We start from the raw sequence: 8,347 nt of genomic DNA on the forward strand, positions 1-8,347 counted from the left end.
CGTCCCGTGAGTAAACAACAAATCGTGAGTGAAAATATGAATCTTATGCAACGTACACACAGTCGGACTTTTCAATCGGACTTGTCCGACGGACGCCGATGGACCAAATCCGGCGGACAATCTGATCGTGTGTGGGCTTCACCGGACCTTCAGTGGACTTTTCCAGTCACAAATCTGACGGACTTTAGATTTGGAACATGCTTCAAATCTTTACGTCGTAACTCCGCCGGACCCAGAAATCCGCTCGTCTGTATGCTAGTTAGACGGACAAAAACCGACGCTAGGGAAGCTATTGGCTACTGGCTATCAACTTCCTTATTTTAGTCTGGTGTACGTCATCACGTACGAATCCGTCAGACTTTGGTGTGATTGTGTGTAGGCAAGTCCGTTGGTTAAAAAGTCCGTTGGAATTCCGTCAAAAGTCCGTTGGAATTCCGTCAAAAGTCCGTCGAAGTCCGCTGGAAAGTCTGTCGGACAAATCCGGTCGAAAAGTCCGCCCGTGTGTACGCAGCCTTAAAGGACTAGCGAGAGCTGGGCAGTATCTTATTTATAGCAAACTGGGGTGAAGGAGCACTTACATTCTTATGATGCATATGCACTGTACGTACCTGAATTTGATCTTTGATCAGTCTTTTTCAATCTGTGCAAGAGAAAAAAGCAATACAAGGACCAAATCAGTTGATGTGCTGACATGTAACATGCTAAGAGGAAGATAAAGCAGAGTGACAGAGATGAGTCTATCACTGTACTCATATCTGTTATCATTCTGGAGCTGGAGTAGGTCCAGGAAGACCTGGGCTCAGAGGAAGTGGGTTGAATGATCATGGCCATCAGACTGTGGACATCTAGCATCAGAAAAAAAAGCACCATGGGGGGAATCTCTAGACTGAAGCTGAATATTTCAGCAAATGTTTAATTTTTTTTAACCACTTGTGGTCTTTCCCCCTTCATGACCAGGCCATTGTTTTGCTATTTAGCACTGTGCTACTTAAACTGGCAATTGCATGGTCATGCAACAATGTACACAAATTCAATTTATACTTTTTTTTTCCATACAAACTGAGCTTTCCTTTGGTGGTATCTGATCACCACTGTATTTTTATTTTTTTGTTAAATAAGTGGGAAAAAAAAGCATTTTGAAAAAAAAATAAATAAAAACTATATTTTCTACTTTCTGTTATAAAACATATCCAATAAAATCAAATGTCTTCATAAATATAGGTCAAAATGTATTCTGCTACATGTCTTTGGTACAAAAATCCCAATCTCAAGTACGCAGTCCAAGGTATTTAGTAGGAGGCAGGAGGCACAGCAAGTTTTTTTAGGTTGTAATTTTTTTCCGTCACAATTTTTTGGGAAAATGAAGATATAAAATTTTCTTTATTTTTTCACTATTTTTTTTTTTGTTGCATACTGTCATCATATGACAGTATGTACTGTTTACAAACTGTCATCATATGTTCATTTTCATGGCAAATTCAATTGTATAGAAAAACTACAGTGCTTGCATCGGCGGCTGCATGCTGATAATCATCATTATCCACTGCCAGCCCTCTGATGTCCCATTGAAGATCCAGCCCGGAGCGCCGGCCATTGGGGGAGTCACACACACACAGGCAGACATGGATGCTTATCCCCACACATCCTTGTGAGTGTATTGTGTTTTTATCTTTTATCCTTACTGAATAAAGCTGTGTTGCACTAGGAGCCTGTGTACTCTTTTTTTCTTTTATGTTTTAATTTTCATGGCAAAGAGGGACTTTGCAATTAATTGCAATTCATCTGATCACTCTTGATCAGAATATTCTGGAGTTTATGCAAATTGCCATCATAAAAACTGAGGCAGCAGACTTTGTGAAAATGAATATTTGTGTCATTCTCAAATTTTAGCCATGGCTGTACTGTGGGGGGGGGTGCTCAGAGATTTGATTGCTGTTACAATGATGATCACTGTAATAGCAATGTTTTGAACTGTCATGAATGGGGTTACATTCATAACAGTGTGATTACTATTGATCTGTGATTGGCTACAGCTAATTACATGGTACAGGGTGCTGTGATTGGGCCAATCACAGAACCATGTGATAGCTGTGGGCCAATCACAGCATTACTATAGGAATCTCATCTGTTCATAACAGCTTTGATAACATTGCAATCATGTGATCACATAGCAATCACATGATTCCCCAGCTGCCAAAAGCGGACGGGTCCTGGAATCCACCAGACAGCGGTCCTGGAACAGGCTGGACCACTGTAATGCTTTCCATCTGTCTATTAAGTTCTTGTGGTAAAACCAAGGAAGCTTAGACTTCTGAAGTGTATCATTGCTTTACTAAACAGGGAAAAATCTGCACATACAAACTGTAGGATGCACAATACAACACAACTTATAGCTTATAAAATATGCCTACAAATATAAGCATGTACAATATGTACACATTAAGTAAACTAAACAGTTACTCAACTTAGGGGTCAAGATGTCCTTCATAGTTCCTTGCTCAGAGTCCAACTCACAAAAGCGTCTCCAAAGTTATCCAGCTTCCGGCACCCATGTCTTCGTCTTTGTCCTTCCAAACACCTCTCTGTTGTCCAAACACATGTTTCTTTCCAACTCTCCCCAAGCCCCTCCCACCCATTTCCTGCATACACCAACTTTCTCTGCTCAGCTCCAAAACATATACATCTGCTTTATTTACATATCAATAGAGGGGGAAGGGTCTCTGTAAACATATGCTCTTACCAAACCTAACTCTATATCATTGCTTTCAAGACAATACAAATGGCCATAGCAACACAATCACATACATGTATGTGATCCAGAAACCCGCATTAAAAGTTGGTGGTCTTAAAACATTTAATGAGCTTTAATCCTCAATGCTCCACTTTAATTTTGTCACAGTAGATCAATTTGTTCCCCACTTCAGCAGTAAGTTGGCAGCCAGGCCAGCCTTTTTATCTCTAATGTAAATACAGAGCAGATGTATAGAAAGAGTGGGTAAAGCAGAGTAAAAATTCTTAACTAGAAACTCATTCACTGCATCTCATGAAATTTGAGGATGATTTGTTCCATAATGTCTGCAACTGCAAAGTTCAGTGAGGGCATGTTTTGAAACGTACCGTACTTGCTGTTTTTTGACAATATATACTCATTAATGCTCTAATTTCTAGCCACAATTCTACTTTAAATTTTCTGTCAGGAACACTGTGCAAGGGTCTCAGAGATGTGGAGAAGAACAGCTAGCCTGGTGTTACTTTTTATTGGTGACTGACATGAGAGATTTTCACAGCTTAAAGGATTTCTTGTATTTACCTTCCTACCTTATTTCAAGCTATTAAAAATGTTTATTGCCAGGATTATGTTCAGGGACAGATTCTACAATGAGGACTTTGCTTCTTCTAGTTAGTTAGTGACAGTGGCAGGATTAAAATTCCAGCTTTCAGGCTTACTCCTCTTTAAGTCTTAATTTTGTCTCTGGAACTATAAAAAAATGTTCATTAACACTATTTAGTTAGTAGGTTAAGATAGGAACTAGTAAAACACTGCTCTCACATATACATTACAGTGGCTAGATGCCTGGTATCTCTCAAATGGAAAAGTATTGAACACTTGTTCCTTATAGAGCTAGAGCCAAAGATCCAGGATGTCAAAGTAATGGAAAATCTCACCACTTGTCTACATGATACTCTTGACAAATTTAACAAAGTCCAGAAGCTGTGAGTGCTTGCAATAGACACTATATAGCCTGGTCTCCCTTGTTATTCTCCCTCCATGTTAAAGTGGCTCTAAAGGCAAAACATTTTTTACATTAATGAATTGGTAGTATTGCCTCCTCACCCCCGCCTCCCCCCCCTACTTACCAGACTCCTATAGTGATCCAGCACTGTACCTGTCTGCAGCCATGCTAGTCTCTCGCTCTCCCTTCCAGGACTCAGAGGCAGCTTCGGGAGCCATTGGCTCCTGCTGTTGTCAATCAAATCCTCTGAGGAGGGAGTAGGGGCAGGGTCAAGCAGTGCTGTGTGTGTGTGTGTGTGTCTATAGAAACAAGCTTACATGTGCACCCCCAAAGGAAGCAGCTTGCTATGGTTGTACACGCAGAAGAGGAGGAGCCTAAAGTTTTGGTGGAGGACCCCCAAAGGGGAGGTTTGGGGCGCTCTGTGTAATACTATTGCACAGAGCAGGTGAGTATAACATGTTTTAGAAAGAAAAAAAAATCCTTTACAACCACTTTAAGTACACTTCCCCACTGAGCAGGGAGCCTGGTTATTTATTGTGATTAACGTTCATTTCCATACTTATTTCTCTGTGCTTTTCCCTCTCTAAAGCCGCGTAAACACGATCTGATTTTCTGATGGAAATTGTGTGATGACAGGCTGTTGGCGGAAAATCCGACCTTTTGTACGCTCCATCAGACAACTGTTGCCAGATTTTCCATGGACAAATTTTGGACGGCAGGATTTAAAATTTTCTGCGGACAAATGTCTGTTGTCAGATTTTCCGAGCGTGTGTACATAAGTTCAAAGTACAAACACGCATGCTCGGAAGCAAGGACGAGCCGGAAGCGGTCGGTCTTGTAAAACTAGCGTTCGTAATGGAGAATTAACATTCGTGACACCGCAAATTATGAAATCTCCAAATGCAGCACACATTCTCTTCTTCTTTATAATAGGATTATAATGAAGCTGCTTTGCTGGTGATACTGATGGAGTTCTGCCAAACATATTTAAAAGTCTTTTTTTTTTCTAGTGATATCAAGAAGAACTTTTTTTTTGTGTCAAGTTACCACAACACAATTATCCCGTAGTTTAGAAGATCAAAGATACAACTATGTTGGTGTCCCTTGTAAATTTTACATTGTATTTTTTAAATGTACCTGCCTACTCCCAAACTGTCATTTGAAGTAAAACACATAGCCAAGTATTTTTCTATTTTTTTTTATTTAATAGGAATCACAAGAAGGTCCTCTAAAAATCAAGAGGAAGGCAACAATGGAGAAACTGTTGATATTGGTGAACCCTTTGTACCCCAAGGCTGACCTCAGTTATGTGAAGAGCAAAATTGGGAACCCGAGGAGTACATTTATAGGGAGCACAAGAATGTCCTGGACTCCGAGAGATCGGGAGCAGCAGCAGATGACCGGTATGTTCCCAGGCTGTGGTATTGCCACAGCCTGTGGTTTTTGACAGACCAGACCGAACCCAGGCCATCGCTGTCAATGCTCCCGCACATCGGCTGAGGCCATTTTTTTTCTTGTGCATTATTCCAAAAAAAAAAATGTTATCTGCCATCCAAATAAAAATTAAATACTTAACCAAAACATGCATTCTCAGCATACACAAATAAATAAAGTATAACAACTAAAATCATAATTAAAAAAAAAAAAAAAGCAAATTAGTAATTGTATGGATGAAAATCCCCAGCCCAGTGGGGTTGTTGGGGGTCTTGGGGCTGGAACTGCCAATGTCTGGCATGCTGCTGTGGTGGGTGGGGCTGCTGAGGTGGGTAGGGCTGCTGTGGTGGGGTAGTACTCCGGCCTGGGGACATATGTCATCTGCTGATGCTCCCAATTCCTGGACCTTCTTGTGCTCCCTATTAAACATACTCCGCAGGTTACCAATTTTGCTCTTCAGAAAATTGATGTCTGCCCTGGGGTACAGAGGCTTCACCAATTCAAGAAGTTTCTCCATCGCTGCCTTCCTCCTTGATTTTATTTGAGTAATCCCTACTTTTCACTTTCCACAGACAGGGCAGCTCCCGGTATTGGTCGATAAATTGAGGCAAAAAGTCTGGTGCAGTGAATTTATCCACCATTTTCAAATATTTCTCTTATGGGTGCAAGACAGAACACAAGACAAACCATAATGTCAGGCTTAACTCATAATCTGGTCTCAATATAGGCCTCAATCTAAGCAGTATTGGCCACTAGCACCACTGTTGCCCCAATTTACAATTGTACCTTAGTTTTATGGCTCCTTTTGCGTGTTTATGATGGCGATCGTTCATCCTCCACTCCCAGATCGTTCCTACTGCCGTTACATCGATCGCGTGTTATGGCGTTATATACATTGCACATGTGTGAAATTCCGCCCCTGTCCTTCTTTCTAGTGTATTCCCCACCTCTTCTCTTTCGGAGCAGTGGGAGAGCAAATGGCGGCGAGACAGCAGGTGTGTGGTGAGAGCAGCAATGATGAAAACTCGGAGAAAGCCACTTTTAGATCCAGGAGGAGCTATAAGGCCACAAATATGTCGTTTGAAGAAATGGTGGAGATGGTAGATATCTTAGTGAGGACAGACTATGATGGGTAGCATGGACCTTACAGAAACCCAAATGCCAGACAGGCATGGCTAAAATTGTGAGAAGTCTGCACAGGAATTTTGGGGTGCGACCAAACAAGGATCAGTTGGGAAAACGCTGGTCAGACCTTATATTGGGAGAGGAAGATCAGTATAGAAAGATCAGGAAAGTGCTGCAAAAAAGTAAGTATTTGTCCTGTGTTCCTATTATTACTTTCGTGCTGGTCCATGTTCTTTTCTTTACTGTTCTACAGTTTAAAATGCCAAGTTTTTTTTTCATGGACACAGGAATCGTTCGCGGGATATTAAATATCGTTTGATCGACCACTAATACTTCGTTATTGGGAGATGCACGTTAAATGCATTTGTTATGTCCTATTTTGATATAACATAAGTTCATTAGATTGTTGTCTAGATGTGTATGTAACTAATGAAATGTCAACTTTATTCAGTGCCAGTAGAGGACACTCAGCAGCTGTTACGCAGCTGGACGCAGGAGCACCGGTGTGGGACACCATAACACCCTTGTTATGGTGTCCCACGCAGGTGCTCCAGTGGATACTAAAGATATAACCATGTGTGAAACTTGCACAAAACATAAGTATTCCTGCTTTGGAAAGGGAAAAAATCATGTATTTAGCTTGGAACTCTGCCAAAACAGACAATTGAAAGACACTTCCAAACAGTGTTTCATATTACTATTTCTAGCCTAACATATCTGTCTAAGTATACCTTTTTTGGATTCACATAGGGGAGAAAAGAAGAGGAACATCTGAGCTGTGTATGGACACCAGTAACCCAGCACCTCCTGAAGATACAGAAAGTTAACTCACCAGCCACCCTGAAGAAAATGTTGATGCTGATGTGCAGGAAGTACTGTGTGAAGTTCTCAAAACTGTGTCAACCACAGGTCAGTGTCTGAGACTATAGCTTCAAGTAATAGATGGATGCCTGCATATTTCTAATACATGGTGTGTTTTATATATTTTAGGTGATGTGGATGTTGTAGAAGAACAAACTCACTTCAGCAGTGCAAGTGCACAAATACTTATCAGTGAGTTCTTGGTTTGCAATAGGGAATTGGAGAAAATAAAAGAAAACATGCATGATCTCCAAAACAGAGTTATCAACATCATCGATATTTTAGCTAAAATTTAAAAAAGAAACATGTTTAATTTTTTTCATTCTGTTGTACATGTGTTTGTACAGTTTTAAATTGATTAACCTTTGCACATTTTTTAATAGTTGCTACTGTTATATTTGAATAAAATGATTTCACTTTAGCAAACGATTGACATATGAACCAAAACTCCATGACTTGTCATGATCTTTTTTGTTGCCTAAATCATTTTAAACATTATCAATCGATGCATTTCAGCACTTGCAGCCTTCCTCAGATGAGTAATTATGCTTTAGATGAAACACATCAACTTGTTTCCTATTTACATTTTTGGTGAGAAAAAGAGGAATCATCGAGTTGCCAGCTCCTATTTTAACTTTGCCCATTTCTCAGAGTGGTTTGCTCCCCCAGCTACAGCACCAAATTGGACACCGCACATTGTTGAATATGGTGGGGTAGCTTGTCCAAAAACATTGTCATGTACAAAAAGCTTTAAGGTGTGCTTTCACACATTGTACAAATATCCCTGTTTTGTATATTACTATTTCACCCAAAAACTTAAATACCTTCACCAGTTTTTTTAGTTACACTTTTACCTGTAATTTTTGTAGTTTTATAAGAAACTGTGGCTTTTAGCCAAGTTACATCTAAATAGGTAGGAACCAACTTTGTGTCTGTTCTTGCTTCTTTAGAAATGCTGTATTTTGTTTGCAGGAAAGTGCAAATACGTACTTTATTCATTTAAGGATGCAAATCGGTTTGGGCAACAAAGCCTTATGTGACGAGTGCAAAAATCAATGTAAGCCCTGGTTCACATTGATGCTACATTGAAATCACGCTACTTCACTTGAAGTTGCATGATTTCTAAGTAGCAGTAGCAAGGTCAGCGTGATTTCAGGTGCTACTTGATAGACATTTGTGTGGCTTCATGCCCA

General features: G+C 40.2%; 1 long non-coding RNA gene across 1 annotated transcript in view; it reads left to right on the forward strand.

Annotated features, from left to right (window-relative positions):
- LOC141146233 (uncharacterized) overlaps nucleotides 1-7,556 on the forward strand; it is a 69,676-nt gene extending 62,120 nt beyond the window's left edge. Inside the window, exons 2-3 of the long non-coding RNA XR_012244836.1 lie at nucleotides 7,044-7,202; nucleotides 7,284-7,556. This is a non-coding gene — a long non-coding RNA (uncharacterized lncRNA). The remainder of the gene's footprint in view (nucleotides 1-7,043; nucleotides 7,203-7,283) is intronic.
- The last annotated feature ends 791 nt before the right edge of the window (nucleotides 7,557-8,347 follow it).

The sequence above is a fragment of the Aquarana catesbeiana genome, linkage group LG01 (assembly GCF_042186555.1).
Source record: "Aquarana catesbeiana isolate 2022-GZ linkage group LG01, ASM4218655v1, whole genome shotgun sequence".
Taxonomy (NCBI): Eukaryota; Metazoa; Chordata; class Amphibia; order Anura; family Ranidae; genus Aquarana; species Aquarana catesbeiana.